Source organism: Ambystoma mexicanum, chromosome 4p, assembly GCF_040938575.1.
Source record: "Ambystoma mexicanum isolate Mex_15411 chromosome 4p, UKY_AmexF1_1, whole genome shotgun sequence".
NCBI lineage: Eukaryota > Metazoa > Chordata > Amphibia > Caudata > Ambystomatidae > Ambystoma > Ambystoma mexicanum.
Genome location: NC_090927.1, coordinates 423,201,896 through 423,219,263, shown reverse-complemented (window position 1 = coordinate 423,219,263; position 17,368 = coordinate 423,201,896).

Genomic DNA, 17,368 nt, shown 5'->3' with positions numbered 1-17,368 from the left:
TTTGGTTGTTCTGGAAGTGAAATTCTACTTGGTCAGGTTTTTGTTCAACCATGTGGCAGGTGCCGTTTAAACTAACATGGTTGACACTCTGTTTTAATTTTATTGGTCGGCTAGTCTGGGTCCAGAGGACCTTGTTTACGCAATCTATTAGGGGTGACAACCTCCTCAGGAGGTCATTCCCCAGTAAACAAGGGGTGCCCTCTGGAGTCACAACTATGACCGGGTGTTTCAACTTGTGTCGCCCAATTTTAATGTCCAAGTCTGCAGTCCCCTCAACGGAAATTTCCTTCCCGTCAAAGTTCTGCAGTTGTCCAGGAAGAGAGGTGAGAGGAATTTGGTAATTGCCTCCCCTTCCTGCATTCAGTTCATCAAAGGCCCTTCTGGACAGAAGGGTAGCTTGAGATCCCGTGTCCACCAGTGCCAAAATTGTACCCTGCCCCTGTACTTGTACCGGGGCATAGTATCTTCCCTCCTTCTCCTCAAGGGGGCACAGATAATGCACATTTTTGGACAACTGGTGGGCTAACTTTCTGGTTTTGGACATCGCTAGCGAAGAGATTTGGGCAGAATTCTGTGGAGAGCCTTGGGAATCTGAAAGAAAAAGTTGGCAACTGGAGATCAGAGCCATTGTGGGTTCCCCTGGCTCCGGTTCCGGGCCGCCCCCCCCTTTTTGGAGGCAGTCACCAGGATGGGTTTGAACCAGGGGATTTTCTTGCGGTTGGTTCTAGGATGAGATGGTGGGTGGCGGTAGCTCAGTCTCCACATCTCCCCAGTCTGGATTTGCATCCCTAGGGACCCATTTTTCTTTGGGAGGAGTTCCCCCCTCTCTGAAGGAGAAGATCCTTTTCCCAGGATCCTCTGAGGATCCCTCTCCCTCAAATTGGAAGATCTGTACCTCCTCCTCAAACTGAGTCTGTTTGGGTCTTTTGTTTCTCCTACCCCCCCTCTGCTCCTTAGGAGGCAGACTTTCAGGAGCAAGAGATTTTGATTCCGGTTCCTGGGTTTCCAGGGGCTGTTTACAAGCGAGGAAGGAAGCTTCCTCCAAGGCTTTACACCCCCCTTCCCCTTGTGCCTCCTCCCTGGGAACCGGTGAGTTATCGGGGTGCTGCCCCCGTCATTGTTCTGGAGTACCAGGTCCAGAGTTTGGGGCATTCTGTGCCGGCATGCCCATCTGAGGGTTCTGCTGCGCCCTCAGTATTTGACCCAGATCCCGCGCCATGTTTTGAACCTGGCGCTCTAACTGGGAAACCCGTTCAGGCTGATATGGGGCCCTGTTTTCTCCCCTGTGCGGATCCCGGGAAGGGTAGCTCTCCCTTCTCTGGTAGTACCTCGGGTTGGGAAGATTTGGGTACCCCTCCACCCTTGGCCTCCCCTCTCCCGGATTCAGTGGTCTGGGCTCAGGGAATTGGGGAAAGAAGGATGGACGGTTTTGGGGCTGAAAGTTGGGTGGATACCTGGGGAAAAAGTTCTGCCCAGGATTTGGAGAATTTCTGCCCTCCTGTGGGAAGTTAGGAGGGAAGTTCCCTGGGTTAGGTGCTTGGCTGGATCCCCCCCCTTGGGCTGGAGGAGTCCACACATAACCCAGGATGGGTCTGTTTCCCTTGTAACGGGGGCTTACATAGTCAGGAGAGCGAGGGACCCCGTTTGTGGGGCTGCCTCCCTGGCTCCCTGTCTGTGCCTGGCCCGAGGACGTTCTGGGCCTAGCATTATTAGGTGCAGGTAGGTTTTTAGGCCCCCCTATCTCCAAATCCAAAACGGGGGTGACCTTTACCTCTGCCACCTTGGCAGCAGCAGGGGTGCTGTTGGTTTTGGGGTTTTTGGGCGCATTATTTTTATTTTCTATTGGCTTCTGCACCTCATAGATCCGGGTCGCCTGTTCAATGACCCAGTCTAAAGATCTTTTCTCGTGAAAATCCCCCACGAGCTGGGTCATTATGTATTTGGGCAAGGCATGGAAAAACGTATTAATAAATTCTCTGCTATCCGTGCGCACCCTTCTGGTGGTCTGCGCAAAGGCACGTTTCAGTTCTTGCACAAACTCTTGTGGGGCCTGATCCTCCCCACACTGCAAGTTGTAGGCTGCCTTGCGAGCCTCTTGGGGATTTCTGTGAACAGAAAAATGTTTTAATATGGCCGCCCTATAGGTGGACCACCTGGAATGATTTTGGTCCTCCAGCCCTGCAAAGAAACTGGAGTACTCTGGGGAGAATGTCCACTTTACATATTGGATACAGCTTTGGCTGTCCTTCAAATGGAAAGTCTCCATCATTTGCTCAAACAACTCTAAGTGCTCCCAAACAGAATACTTGGCGTTCTTATGATAAGGCGTGATGACGCTCCTGATTGCCTTAATCTGTTTCAATGGGTCCTTAATCAAGGCCCTTTTTGCCTTATTGGCCTTTTTGGTTCGGGTAACCCTGGTCCATTCATCTTCTGACTCAGAGGCACTGCTCCCAGAGGTTCCTGTCTGTTCTTCCAGGTTTTCCCGGATTCTGCGAGCCTGGGAATGGCTGGCAGAATGTGGGGACCTGGTCTCTTGTGTCCTGTACCGCTCAGAGGAGTCTTCAGATCCCTCCTTGCTGCCAGGATTTGATGGGTACCCCCCCCACTGACCTAACTGGGCAGAGGTTTTCAGGATGCCCTTAATGGGCCTACTCTCCTGGGGTTCCCCACTAAATTGCACTGTGCTTGGGTGCCCATACCCGGATGCCCGCCCCTCCATTCCTGGGTGGTACTGGCCTATGAGCCCCATGCTTCTGGCTGGATAGTAATCTGCCATCCCTGTGGCCCTGTGCTCATGTGCGCCAGGGGACATGGGGGTGGCAGAGTCCAGGGACTGAGAGAAATAAAGGCCTCTGGTACTAGGGCTCCTGGGGTTATGCTCAGGAGTTTCCCTTTCCCAGCGAACTTGGTCTCTATCCGCCCCTGCTCCCTGTTGCAATGCAAGAGCCTGCGCCTTCAGTTCCTCAGTTAAGGCCTTACTAGACTCTATCAGTCTCTCCTGCATCGCTACCTGTTGTTGGAGCCTATCATTGTGCTGGCAGAGAGCCTCATTCTCTCTCTGCGTTTCCTGATTGGTCCTGGAGCACTGGGCCAGTCTTTGCTGCAGGAGGGTTACCTCCTGAGCTGTGTCCCTATTGGCCTGCTCCTGTCTTGCCAGAGCATCCTCCACCCTCCTGGTGTGCTCTAGCAAGTCCTGGTGTTCTTTTTGGAGGTCACCCAGCCCCTGGAGGGCCAAGTGATTTTCTTCCAATTTCCTTTTTAAGTGGCAGACTTCCTGGCCTAAGGTATCCCTTTCCTGACTAAGAGCCTGCATCTGTGCCGCCAGGTCGTCCCTCTGCCTTTGAAAGGCACCAGCTTTCTGGCGCTCCTGGTCAAATTCTGCCTGGGTATCCAGGTCTTTCAAAATCAGTTTATTGCTCTCTGCCTTCTCCCTATCTAGGTGGCTTTGCAGGGTGACTACCTGCTCAGCACATGCCCTATTGAAGTCTAACTGTTGCTCCAGCTTTTTCTGGCTCTGCAGTAGGGAGTCCAAAGCTTCTTGGTACTCCTTCTGCAAGGCCAGAAATCTGGTATCCTGGTCAGCCTTTTCCTGTTGCAGGATGTCCATATCCTTCTTTATTTTAATGATGTGCTGTCTACTCTCATTTTCTGACTCCTGGCTCCCCTGCAGCCTCTGCTCAGAAGAGACCAGGTCAGATTGGACCTTCTCTAACGCCATCTGTCGCTTATTCGCCAGATCTTGGCTTTCAGTACATTTATCCTGCATGTCTCCCATATATAGGTACAGATATGCCGCTATCCTAACCATCTTGTCTTGTTCATCCTTAGCTTTAGGAGCCATGTATAGTTCACTCAGGGCCACATGTAGGGGACCCTGATCTCCCCATATATCTGACCCTGTTTCAGTGACCTGTTGCGTGATGGCCTGCAACCAGACCATGCGGTCCTGGTGAGTCCACTCACCTCCCACAAATAACTTATGTAAGAAGTGCTCTCTGACTATTTTCATGTCTACTAAGGTCGTCATTCTAGAGATTGGTCTCTGTCCTGACTTACAGAAATTAGTATTTTATTTTTGCAAAACAGACCTTTTTCTTAGAGCGTTCCTTTGAGGAGTGCTTTACAGCGTAACACAGCGTGGTGATCTGACCGGATATGTGTATCTGGTCAGCTGTATTAATCTGCACAAGTGATAGATCTAATCCAAACGTCCGGCACGAGCCCCCAATTTGTAAGAGGATTCAATTCAACACTACAGCTAAGTCAATGCCTAGTCTGGGATACTGAATGGAAACCCTTATTGATATATCCTTATGTCCAGTTCATGCGTTCTGGATGACTGCCCCTATATAACACCCCTCCCTTGGAATCCCCCTGACCCCACTGAGCCAAGAAGTAGTTCTGTTTTGCAAGTTTAAAAGGTTTATTTGATAATTTAAACAATAGATATATATATCAAACTTTATAATAATTTAATAATTGAATATCACACTTAATCTGATCAGTAATCAATAATGGATAGTCTGGCACTAGCACACTTCTTTATAATCAATGATGAGTGGTTATAGGATGGATAAGATAGCAACAATACTTTTATGGTTTCAAATGGATGCAAGGTGGAAGGAAAATGCAGTACAGAAAATACTCAATATGATTTCAACAAAACAATGTAATCACTTTTCTCTGGCAATCCCCTCCCCCCTTTATGTAATGCAAGGAAATGGAAGGAAAGCACACAGTTCTCAGAAATGCAATCAACTGTAATTCAGTTCACCCCAGCAAGCTTAGCCTACAGAAGTTTGAAACACAGGCCCAAAATGCTTTTATATGTGCTGGCAATGAAGTGAAAAATATGCTAAAATGCTTTTAATTCCCTCTAGGAGGTTCAGGGTGAGTGGTATCAAGTTAATATTAGTCCAGGCTCACCCTAGCAATGATTCAGGAATGATTGGCAGGTTAACCAAATTTTTTCTTTAACGGAAGGCAAGCAGCAGCAGATTTTTACACGTGGAGAAACTTGCAAATCGCGGCAAAATGTCAAATCGCGGCAGATTTTTCCGAGTGCGCCGGGCGCAATTACAGAGGAACTACAAGGACTATCAATATCGTTTTGGGGTCCTAGGACAGCCTATGATCACAGCTTCCAGATGAAAGTTACTGCAAGTCTCTAGGACAAACGGTCATGGAGATATGAGCGATTAAATAAAGGTCGTTTTTCAGATTTGAAATTTTAAAGTTCAAAAAGACAAGTGCAGCTTGCAACTAGAAAATAACAGGTGACAGCTTTACAAATGACAGGTGACAGTTAGGAGACAGTTCTACTTAGATTAAAATAGGATTGAATTATATTAACTAAGAGATTGGTTCTGCACAGTTCTGCTAGGTACTCACACTATATTCTTAGGAGACAGTTCTACTTAGATTAAAATAGGATTGAATTATATTAACTAAGAGATTGGTTCTGCACAGTTCTGCTAGGTACTCACACTATATTCTTGAATTAGAATGGGCCTCGCCACGGATCTGGTCAGGTTTTAGACTGGACTCTGGTCTCTGCACTTCACAGTGATCTGGGTCAGCTCTCTCTGGTTCTGCTAACAGCGGTCTGGTCTGGGTCTGCTCTCTCTCTGGTTCTGGAAATTTGATAGATTTGAAGTCTCTATGTCTGCTCTCTGAAGGTTGAGGGAGGTAAAGTATGGATTTTCCCGGCAGAGCTTCCAGCTGCAAATGGATTTGAAGGTCCCTATCTGTCCTGTCTGTCTGCTTTTATCTGTTTTTAAAATGGGTGTGTGTGCAGCATCACTAGACCCTACCCCTCTCCACTTGCCATTGGTCAAATTTCCATTTCTCACTTGATTGGGGAAGGAACTGTGAGTCAGAGCGATGTCATTTCATGGCTTGCAGAAAGTCCGCTCCTCCTGTCAACTTGCACACAACCTATATTTGATAAAAAAAACATATTTGCACAGGTACGCATTTGTTTAAAATTACATGCACCCCTCACATATCACAGGAGGTATCCCCTGTTCAAACTCTGCTCTTCCTGGGGGCTTGCATTCAGAAATGGCACATATTTCACTTTTTAACTGATTTTGCAATGTCGGACATTAACCCAAATTTACACACATGTGCACAAGGAGTATGGACATTAATTGATGAAGTGTCAGATTTTTCACATGCACATATTTTGAGTAATATCCTCTTTTCCGCTAAAACCCCCCTGAACATACCACCGGGTCCTAACACGTCTTAAAATGTGGGCAGAAAAATCACAAGAATTATGGTGTCATTTAAATAATTTTCACAAGTCCGTACTATGAGTTATTCATCTTTTTAGAGTTATGTTCTGGCCCCAAAGGGGTGTGGTTTCCCCCCAGCACAAGGTTGAATTTCTGGTTTTTCCAGTTCTGCCAAGCCAGCTTGCTCTCACAGGCAGTGCCCCTCCCCTGTCCTTCCAGGAGGAAGCTCCATTTACGACTCCCGCCAATAAAACATTTGCCTGAGTCAGGACAGGGCTTTGTTCAGAGCTCCTGTATTCTGTGGGGGCTCCCCTTAATTCAATTATCAGAGATATGGCATATCCTTAGTGTGGCCAGCAAAAGGCAGATAGGCCTGGGAACACAGCTGTGACTCAAGTTTCACTCCTGATGGGGGGTAGTTGGTGGGCAGAATTCAGTTCCTTAAGCCAGGTTTCAGATAAAATGTCACTTTTTGTTCCCCAGTTTAAGTCAAGACAATTTTTTACATATGCAGCTAGAATGCTGATTCTAAGTTCAAAACTGTGACATTTAAACAATTGCAACCTATGTAACACTCAGAAATAGGTCACTCATTTCTTTTAAACATTTAGATTTTTAGTGTCTTTCAGTCCAAATTTACTTAAACTGCTGAAATCCACAGCTCAGCCAGTCTTGTTATAAACCTTCAAGTCACTTCAGAAATAACTTTACATTGTATCCACCTCTCAGTAAGTCTTTCTTTGGCTTGCCTTGGGTTCATTTATTCAGTTTTACACAAAAAAGTAAAATCTGGTGTTGTTTTAAAACGCCGGCTTTTTGATAGTGGTGAGTACTGGTACTGCACCCCTTTTTGGGATTTAAGAAAATGAATTCCCAACAGTTATGGGTTTGCTTTTGGCAATCAGCATTGCCATTCCCAATGGTTTCAGACTACTGTGTGGGTAGTCCACTGGTGGTTTTAGGCAGTGTCCTTCTGTGCCCATAACATCGGCAAAAATGAGTGGCAGCCTATTCTTCATGCATTTCCCTGTGCATTTTCTGGGAAGCTCTGGCCATCATGATGTTTTCCATGTCAGTACTGCACAGTTTTGAGGTAGGGCTTGGATGCGTGGATAAAAACATCCCACAGAGCATAGTCCTGTTACATGAGATACCTACTTATTCTGTCCGATTGACAACACCGATAATATAATTGCATTTTCCTTTTGCAGCTAGGTAAACCCAAAATTAGATGTTCCTCTGGGATCAGTGTAGCGGACATAATATCCTTCATTTTTTCCACAAATGCTGATATGGACGGAGGATGTTTAAGCAGCACCTGATTGCTTAGATCTTCATAAAGACTATTGGCTGGTGGATTTAGGTACTTAACATAATTATTAAGCATACGCCAATGCCATTTTACAGATAGGGGAAGGAGTCCTATTTCATGTCTTATGATATCATTTGGAATTGAGGCGGCCAAACCCATTACTTGTTTCCACATGCCACCTTGTAATGAATCAAGAACATCTTCAATTTCATAAAGACATACATCAAGAAAATATAGAATGCATGGTTCCACTTTGAGTAGATAAAATTGTAAAACAGGTAATATGGAATAGCCGCAATATTTTCTCATGATAATTTTCATCTGAGAGATTAAAGGCCTAGCTTTTTCATACAGTTTGTTTTTCCACCATTGCAATGAGTACATATCAGACAGTGTATAACCAAGATATTTGGTAGATTTTACTACCTCAGTAGGAGTACCATCCATAGACCAGTTAAATCGATATGCCTTTTTTTTCCCGTCTGCGAAAACCATTATGTTAGATTTAGATTGATTCACTTTCAGATTATTCTCTGATGCATATAGAGAAAAGGAATTCAGCTTGTTTTGAATACCAAAGGGTGTTTTATCAAATAATAATAGATCATCAGCAAAGCCCATGTAATTGAGTTTCAGCACCCCCAGATTCACAGGGAAAATGATGACCTCTGTCCAACAATCCTCAATATCGCAGATGTATAGATTAAATAGTACAGCTGCAAGAGTGCAGCCTTGTTTAAGTCCAATGTTAGTTGGTATATCACAGTGGTAGCGCCTGCTCGATTTAGTCTGACCTTATAATAAGTCGAGGTATGCAGAAGGGCAATTAGTGACACCAGGTACGAGGGGAATCCCATGTGTAGCATTTTTCTCCGCAGTATTTCCCTCACCACTGAGTCAAAAGCTGCACTCAGGTCGAGAGAAACCATATAGACTGCACCCGTGTGATTATGTTTAGTGTTCCATTGAATGTGGGAAATAATTCTAGCATTTAGGGAGCACCCCATTGAACGACGAAAACCGGTTTGGTATTTTGATAGGGTAGCATTAACATACATGTACTCCAGGAGCTCCTCTAGGATAAGATGACAAAATACTTTTGAGGAGGCATCCGTGAGGGCAATCGGCCTAAAGTTATTAGGATCATTAATAGGGCCCTTTTTATAGATTGGAATGATCGTAGGGGCACACCATGACTGAGGTAAGGATTGAGTAGCAAATACCATATCAATTTTGTATTTTATAATACTAGCCCAGAACTTTATATCTGATTTTAAAAGGCATGCTGGAATTCCATCAGGGCCAACCACTCTAGATGCATTTAATTTCATGGTTGCCCTTTCAACATCATTAAGGGACCAAGGATTGCTAGCTAACCACACAATTGAGGGAGGAAATATTTTTTTTCCACAATATCTGTAGGCAATGTAAATTTTGACTTGAAGTGATCCTCCCATACAGAACCCGCAATTGCATTTTCCTTTAGGCCAGTCTTTTCATGATTTATAGATCTTAATATAGCCCAAATGTTACGGGTATCACATTTCAGCAGATGATACATCATATTTTGGTTGTCAATCATGTATTGATTAACTTTAAGACTCTTCAGTGAATTTTTGTATGTCTGTAAAATTCTGGATTTTGAGACCTCATAGAAGTCCCTGTCAGTAACATTTTTTGCAAGATTTCTAAGATTAGCATTTTTTACTTTCTTTAGATTAGATATCTCAATGTTAAATTTATGCTTATGTATTTTATCAATGCTGACAGGAGCCGTCTTCTTAACCAAGGCTAATACATGAAAGTTAGTTTTCTTGGTTATAAGTGCATCCATATAGGGTGCATCCATGTTTTCACAGGACAGATTATCCATGATTATAGGATCATTTTTCATCCACCAGATAAGCTCATGACATGTGGATGCAGACCATCTGACTGACAGACCCGGTCTGTCCGTATCCACAAGAGTAAGAACGGGACAGGTAGTATAATCCCATTCACCAAATTCAAGTTTAATTGAAATAGCACAATGATCTCCAAAACCCAAATCTTCAATTGTAATCGGATCGCAGAGGTGATACAATGAAGTTGACAAAAAAAATTATCAATGTGGGAGAATAACCCTCCTCGAGACCATGTATACGGGGATGTTTGATCACCGACTTCGATCACCTGCATATCCCAGTTTAGACATTTTTTACCCATTTTTCACCATTCCTGACCGTTAAAGCAGATGGTGACAATTTTTGTCCAGCTTTTTGACCTTTATATAAACAGGATGAATTAAAGTCTCCTCCAGCTAAGACGCCAATATTCGCATGTCGGCCAAGCGCTTGCTCTAAAATAGAATCAATCAAACTTTCCAACTCATTGTAGGTAGTAGTAACCCTATTCCAATAAATGCATAGAATAAGAATTGGACTCGTGTGATCTGAGGCTGATGATAGCTCGACAGCAATCACAGCATCATCGTTGAATACCATTTTTGAACTAAGCTTACAGGAGTTATTGATAAGAATGGCCAAGCCTCCTGAAGGCCTCCCCAAATCCCCCCTTTTAGCAGATTGAGAGTGGCATACAAAACCTTCAACATTAAAATGCAACTCCTGTAATAAAATGACATCCAGATGACATGTATCTTTCGCTGTGTCCCACCATCTGAACAAATTAGCCAGGCCACAGCTGTTCCATGAGCGACACAGGATATTAGACTCATTACAAATTTGATTAGGGGGGTAGCATAGTTATTTTCGATACAGCATTAGAGAGAGTGCTATTCAAACCATTTAAGCCATTCAAAGCGGCAGTCAATGCCATTAATTGTTTGATCATATTGTCATGTTCAAACCTGAGGATGTGGCTAAGGCACCCAAAGGTCCGACTAGAAATTCTGGAGGCCCTGTCCAGATGGTTCCTATGCTACCAGCCCTCATTCAGTGTAATAACATGACAGTGAAGATTCCTGTCAGTGTTAAGACTGAGGTGCCTGGGAGAGTCCTGTTGGGGAATGACCTAAGAACTTTAGGAGTAGTTTCCAGTACCCTCAGGCCTCCCAGTATGGAACAGCAGAACCTAACCAAATTGGCTAGAGAGGTCACCTTAAGGGACCACTCTAAGCCTGTGGGAACCTCTACTGAGAACCCCACTACAAGCCCTGGTGTTACTAAGTTGTCCTCTAACCCAGGCCCATTTCAGGCTAAAATGCTAGGGAAATGGGAGATCGAACCAAGCTCCATCATTGTTCCCCCAGTTTTAGAGTCTGTGACTCTCCCTGCTTCTGACGAAGAGGTGGGTAGACCAACTGGATCCCTACCTAGGCCTAAGAGAACTGGTTATTCTCAGTGCTGGTAGAAAACCATAAAAGAAAAGTCTAAGGCCAAAAACCTTCAGAGTGTTGGACCTTCTACTGAAGACTCCAACCCAAATCCTAGTATTGGGAGTGAAACACCTTAAGTAGGTAAGGTAAGATCTAAGAGGAAGGGGAGGCAGGTACATTGCCTAACCCCAACCCCTCCAAGCAAGAGGCCTGAGATCCAACCTGCTCCCAACAGAGAGGTGGTGAGGAACCTTGGAGGCCCCTCTAGATCTAAGGGAATTCTTTATAAGGACCCCTTGAAAAAGCCTAACACAGGTTCAGAAGTTGTACCAACTTCTGAGGGACTGGTCAACCAGATCCCCTATAAATTTAACAAGAAAGATGTTCCTCAAAGGGTTTGTAGGTCATATAGCTTACAAAGGAATACCTTTGATTTTTCCATTGAACACAGGTCAAGGTGTCACCACCAAAATTCTGATGGTCTCTCTAGGATGTTTATAACCGACTAGAGGTATGAGATTCATCCAGGAGTGGGTTCAATCCTCCTCTCCCTTAGTCTGGGGGGGCGAGTGTTAGGAGGAATTCTCTTATAAGGCTAATTTCCCAAAGCTAGTGAGTCCCCCAGCAGCTTTGCTGGATTATTATTATTTTTTTTTCTCCTGCTAAGAGTGAGACTCTTTTACTCCCACTCTTAGGCATGATTTGAGGTATGTCTTTGACTTGTTATGTGCTTATGGGCTATGGGGTTTCTTTTTACTCCGTAGGGTATCATCTGTTTTTCTGTATGTGTGGTACACAGCACCCTCAGTGCAGTACCACAAGGGTGTCACAGTGACCCCCAAATATAGACTCCATACCCAGGGACTGACTATTGTCTCCCAGGGCATGTAAAGTCACCATTGGCTTTACCAGTCCAAAATTGTGAACAGAACCAGTACAAACCATCAGATCGTGGAAGTTCTGGTAAGGGGTAATTCGATTGCCCCTGAGTCTGTTTTCGAGGGGGCACTGTCCAGTCCCCCCTCATCGAGTTTCTGGCTGGTGGCAGTGGTTACCACGCGAAATATTCCTTTGGAATATTCTCTATGAGATTTCCCCATTGATTTTAAACGCACCACTTTTTTGGTGCAATGTTGAAGATGCCGCCGGTTTATTTATTTAATATTAAATCCCCGGTTGGGTCTTTTTGCCAGAACTCAAACCTAAAATAGCGTTTGTGTTCGTCTCTGTAACTCTGACCAAGGTCGAGCCCTTTGTTCCACTTTTTGGCGGGCTTCTCCACAGAAGCCCTCCAAATGGTGCCACTCTGTCTGGGTTCCACAGGAGAGGTCGAGGGGGGAATAGGCACCGTGGACTGCGTTGCCTCGGCAACCCAAGTCCCACTCTACTCTGATTGGTCCAGTGGTGAGCCGGCCGGCTTAGCACTTAGCATGTGTGATTGACAGCTAGGCTGATGAATGGGTGTTTTTCTGCATAAAAGCAGGGCCTTTGGGGCTGGAACTTCAGAAGTCGCCACAGGACCTAAGAATCCAAAGAGGGAAGAAGCTGAGCCACCTGCAACCGACGACACCACAGGTGAAGCCCTGCTGCAACAAACTCACCACTTTTCCAACGACAAGAGAAGATCTTCTGCTGGAGAGTCTTCTCCCTTTGAGCTGGTAGCACCAACCAGTTTGCCCTTTTTCGCTTCCAAAGATGTCACTTGGTCGAATCGCCTGTGCCAAGCACCCCGGCAGCCGGATAGCCAAGCTCACCACTTTTGACCGCAAATAAAAGGACTGCACCTTTTAATCAGGAACTCCGCAGCTGGTTTCATTCCTGTGCAGTGCAACGACTCCACGTGTCCTCCTCGATGAGATCTTCTCTTCCCCTGGTCGGAACCATGAACTTCAACCACTGCCAGGAACAACTGCACCCGCTGGAGCTTCCTTTCTTTTTAAGGTACTGTGTCCTGCCTGACCTCCCTTTCTACAGATTGCTAAAGATGACCCTTAAATCCTTGGCTTCTAAACTGGGTTGGCTCCAGGCCTTCTAACTATACCTTTTGAATCACCCCAACCTCTTTTGAACACTCTGCAAAGACTTTCAGTGCACTTTAAACCGTGTGATCCTGGGCACATTTCGCTTTGCTCCATTTAAAGTGGGCCTAGCCTATGAACTTTGGCTCTACAGTATAACCTGCCTTTCTCCCATTGCTCTGAACTCTTAAAAGTGTTAGTAACTGTTTTATTTTATGCTCTGCCTTTTCTCTCCCTTTTTAACCTAAACTATGGGAGTGCCATCTAGGTTAAGTGCTCTCTTCTGTCTTAACAAATAGTTGTGCTTTAACCCTGACTTGTCTGATAGTTATCAAGGGAGGTGTGTATACTTACCTGACTGTGTTTTAACTTACTTTTCATTGAGAGTGCTAGTGTATTGCCTAAAGTGTGTTTTAAATAAATAACTATATACTTTTTATACAAAGCTCTGGTCAGTGTTTGTTTGCTCTACTGTGTTTTGGCCCTATTGTGTGTACTCTGCATACTGCCCTACTCTTCTTGAGAGAAGTCTGACTGCTCAGCCACAGCTACCAGGTAAATCTAGGTGGTGCAGACTGCTACCAATTGGGTTTACTGCAGCTCCTGTAGTCTTAGGGGCCGATTCATGGAACAAACGTGCGCCGAAAATCTTTGCGCAAGCAGGCGCAAGAAGGCGCAATCAGGCGCAAGCAGGCGCAAGCACAAAAAAACAGGCACACGCGCACGCGTGGGATTCATGGAAGTCCCTGCGCGTGTTTTCCTCGGGATGTGCGCCAAACCCGTGCATGGCGCACACGTCACTGCAACATCCTGAAAGGCATGCGCGACGCGCACAGTGAAAGCGCACAACCTCGGCGCATACACTAGAAAGTGGGCAGAACACGGGGCGCAACGCGCGGAAAGGGGAACAACGCGCGAAAATAAGGGCGTAACTGGGGATGTACTGCAGGGAAGCAGACGGAACGCCCACACGCACCCGAACCACACGTATTCATGGAATCGAATAGGGTTAAGCCACACACAGCCAAAGACACACAGAAACCGAAACACATCCGCCACATGAAGGCAGGCGGTAGCGTCCCTGCGCATTACAAAAGTGGCAACATACAGCAATTGGGCCTGTGCGAGCGGGGCACGTGTATTCCGGGGTTGCGCGGGAAGTTACAAACGCGATTGAGCGGGGTACGTGTATTTCGGGGGTGCGCGGGAAGTTTTTCACACGATCGGCCCTGGGGGAGCGGGCTACGTGTATTTCAGGTGTTCGCGTGAAATTTTTCACGCAATCGGGCCTGGGGGAGCGGGCTATGTGTATTTCAGGGGTTCGCGTGAAGTTTTTCACGCGATCGGGCCTGGGGGAGCGGGCTACGTGTATTTCAGGGGTTCGCGTGAACTTTTTCACGCGATCGGGCCTGGGGGAGCGGGCTATGTGTATTTCAGGGGTTCGCGTGAACTTTTTCACGCGATCGGGCCTGGGGGGGAGCGGGGTACCACTCACCGTCTGCCTTGCGTGTAGAAGAACGCGTAGCCAACACCCGCTGTGAAGTAATAGTGTGTGAACCCCAACGGATGGAAAACACACGTACCGCACGAAAAGCACGTACAGAGCAGTGTAAAGGCACGTGGGATCTCCAAGCCCTGCCAGGGCAACGCCCGTGCGCGAAACGTCACAGACGCGCTTACGCTGTAAGGGCCTTTGGTCCAATGAAATCGCATACGCGTGCTGACGCGCTTACGCGCTAAGGGCCTTTCCTCGAATTTCACACTGACGTGCAGGATTTTCACGTGCCAAATCACTCCGTATCAAGCTGGCCACGCGAAAACACAGGGAAGACCACGCTCCTGCCCAGAAGGCCGAATTACTGCCCCCCAGTGCCCCGAACAGCCTCCCACGTGCCATCTGCTGCTGCCTGCCTGCCTGCCTGCTGCCACCGTGCCCTGCCATTTGGTGCCTGCACATCAGCCATCTGCAGGGGTCCAGTTGCTGTGTCCACCCCTGCTGGAACAGAAGACTCCCGACTCGGATAACATCGCTCCACAGCCCAGCTCCAGGAACCAGTTGCCCACCCTCTCCTGCCCCTGGGGTTACCATGTCAGGCACATGAACATCTGGCACCAGTAGCAACCCCCGGCCAGAGGGGCAGAGGGGCACCAGCTTCACTGCCACCGAAGTTGGTGTCCTGGTGGAGCAAGTCCTGGGGCAGTATGATGCCCTCTTCGGATCGTTCCGCGCCAACAAGGAAGGACGGGAGAGGATCTGGGCCGACTGTGTGGTTGCCATCAACGCGGAGGGGGTGGCAACCCGCACCATCCAGAAGGTCAAGAAGCGCTGGGAGGACTTGAGGTTCAGGACCCTCATAAAGGCCCGGCGCCTCGTGGAGGGGGGCCGGGGCCGCATGAGTTCCATCCAGATGAGGGTCCTGGAACGCGTACACCCAGCGCTCCACGCCCAGGTCCTTGAGAGGGAGGCCCGTCTGGAGTTGAGCGGTAAGTGGCCAAGCATTGCTGTGTGAGACAGGGCATGTTGCAGTGTGCTGGTTGTCTGATACTTGCCTGTATGTGTGACATAGGCCATGTACGCATGTATGTGTGCAGGGACATCATGGTAATGCATGTGCGACCAGTAATGTGTGAACCGCACGGTTGTTGCATGTGTTCGGTTCAAATGCGACATGGGGCGCCCTATGCAGATTGTACACATGAGAGCATGGCAGTCTCTGTTCCTGGACATGGGTGGGGGTGAGGGATGGGTGCTGATGCCAGGTACATATATGGTATCCATGTCTGTGTGCCTGACCTGCGTGTCTGTGACTTGTGAATGCCATGGATGCATGACACATGTCTGTGACAATGGACAGATTCACTGATGCTGCCTAGTCATCCTTGTATCCACTGTGATTGGGGTGTACAGGGCCAGATGGATGTGACTGAGGTGAAGTGTGTGCATGTGATAGGCATGACCCATGATGCATGTGAGTTCCATTACATTGTATGTTTAGAGAGTCCATTGGACATGTATGGAAATGTCCATGGCATGCACCATGACTGTCACTGTGTGTGTTTTGCCTGGACTGACACATGTGTTGTGGAGGGACATGATGGAAGTGTACTTTGACAGTGGCACTCATCTGCTATTGCTTCCTGTCTAGGGGACCATTGTACAGTACCCTGATGCTTGTGTTCTATGTCTCCCTCTACGCAGCGGCTAGTGAAGAAGAGGGCGGAGACGGCGCTGTGGAGCAAGGCGGCGGGGATGCCCCCACGGCTGCAGTGGAAGGGGTGGGTGAGCCCCCACAGGGGCCTGCTACGGCGGAAGACGGTGAGGAGCCATCCAGGTTGGTGGTTTCCACAGAGGAGGAGGAGGCCGCCACTGAGGCGCACATGGGGCCTGGTGGGGGCATCCCTGCTGGTGCAAGTGGTGCAGTCCAGGGGCAGGGGCAGGAGGCAGTACAGGTCACCGTGGAGGGGCCTGTGCATGTCGCTGTCCCTGACCCTGTGGGTGCACCACCATGCACCAGCAGGGATGCCCCGTCCCAGGCCCGTCCGCAGGTAGAGGGGATGTCCATGTCATCTGACTCCCCTCCACCTGTGGATGAGGGGATCCCTGGCTGTATGGAGAAGGTCCTGATTGGGGTCGCGATGCGCACAGCTGTGATTCGTGATGCCGTGCGTGCTTACCAGGAGGAGCATGCACGTCATCACGAAGAGCACCGTGCCGACGTGGCCGAATTGGGATCGTCCATGTTCGGGGGTTTCCTGCATGTGTTGGCCAATCTGGCGGCCCTCACCTCCTCTGTGGAGCTATACGCCAGTCGTTCTCCTTGCCGTCTTCAGGCCCAGATGCCACCAGGGCCCCCTGTGGACCTGCCCTGACCAATGCAGCCAGCTCGGTGGGGATCTCATCCCTGCCACAGTCGGGAGTCAGAGGTCCAGCAGGGGTGGACACCACAGCAACTGTACCCCAGCAGATGGAGGATGTGCCGGCATCATCAGGCAGGGCACGTGCACAACGGCGTCAGTGGATTCCATCAGCCTGGATGCCGTTGTGCTGGCAGAGGCAGTGGCGTCGGAGGCAGCAGCGGAGTCACGTGGGAGGCATCATGGCTCGGGGCCATCAACATCGGAGGGGCAGGCATCGGCCGGAGGGCAGGAGGAACCAGGACGGGAAGTGTCTTCCATGTGGCAGCGAGGATTAAGCAGATAGGTGCGGAGTGGCGGCGGGCGGAAGAGGCACGGCTCACAATGATCAGGGCGGAGAACTCCATGCGGAGGGCCCTGAGGCGGGCCGAGTGCCTCAAGGCAATCCGCAGGGGGTTGGAGGAGGAGATGGCGTCGTCCCTGCGGACCCTCGGGGCCATGGAACAGGAACGCCTCCGGGACATCAAACAGGTTTTCGATGATGTCCTGGCCCGGAACACCACGGAGTGAGCCGCTGGACTTGCCGGCCACCTTTGTATATAGTTATATAGTTAGTGTTAGGTTT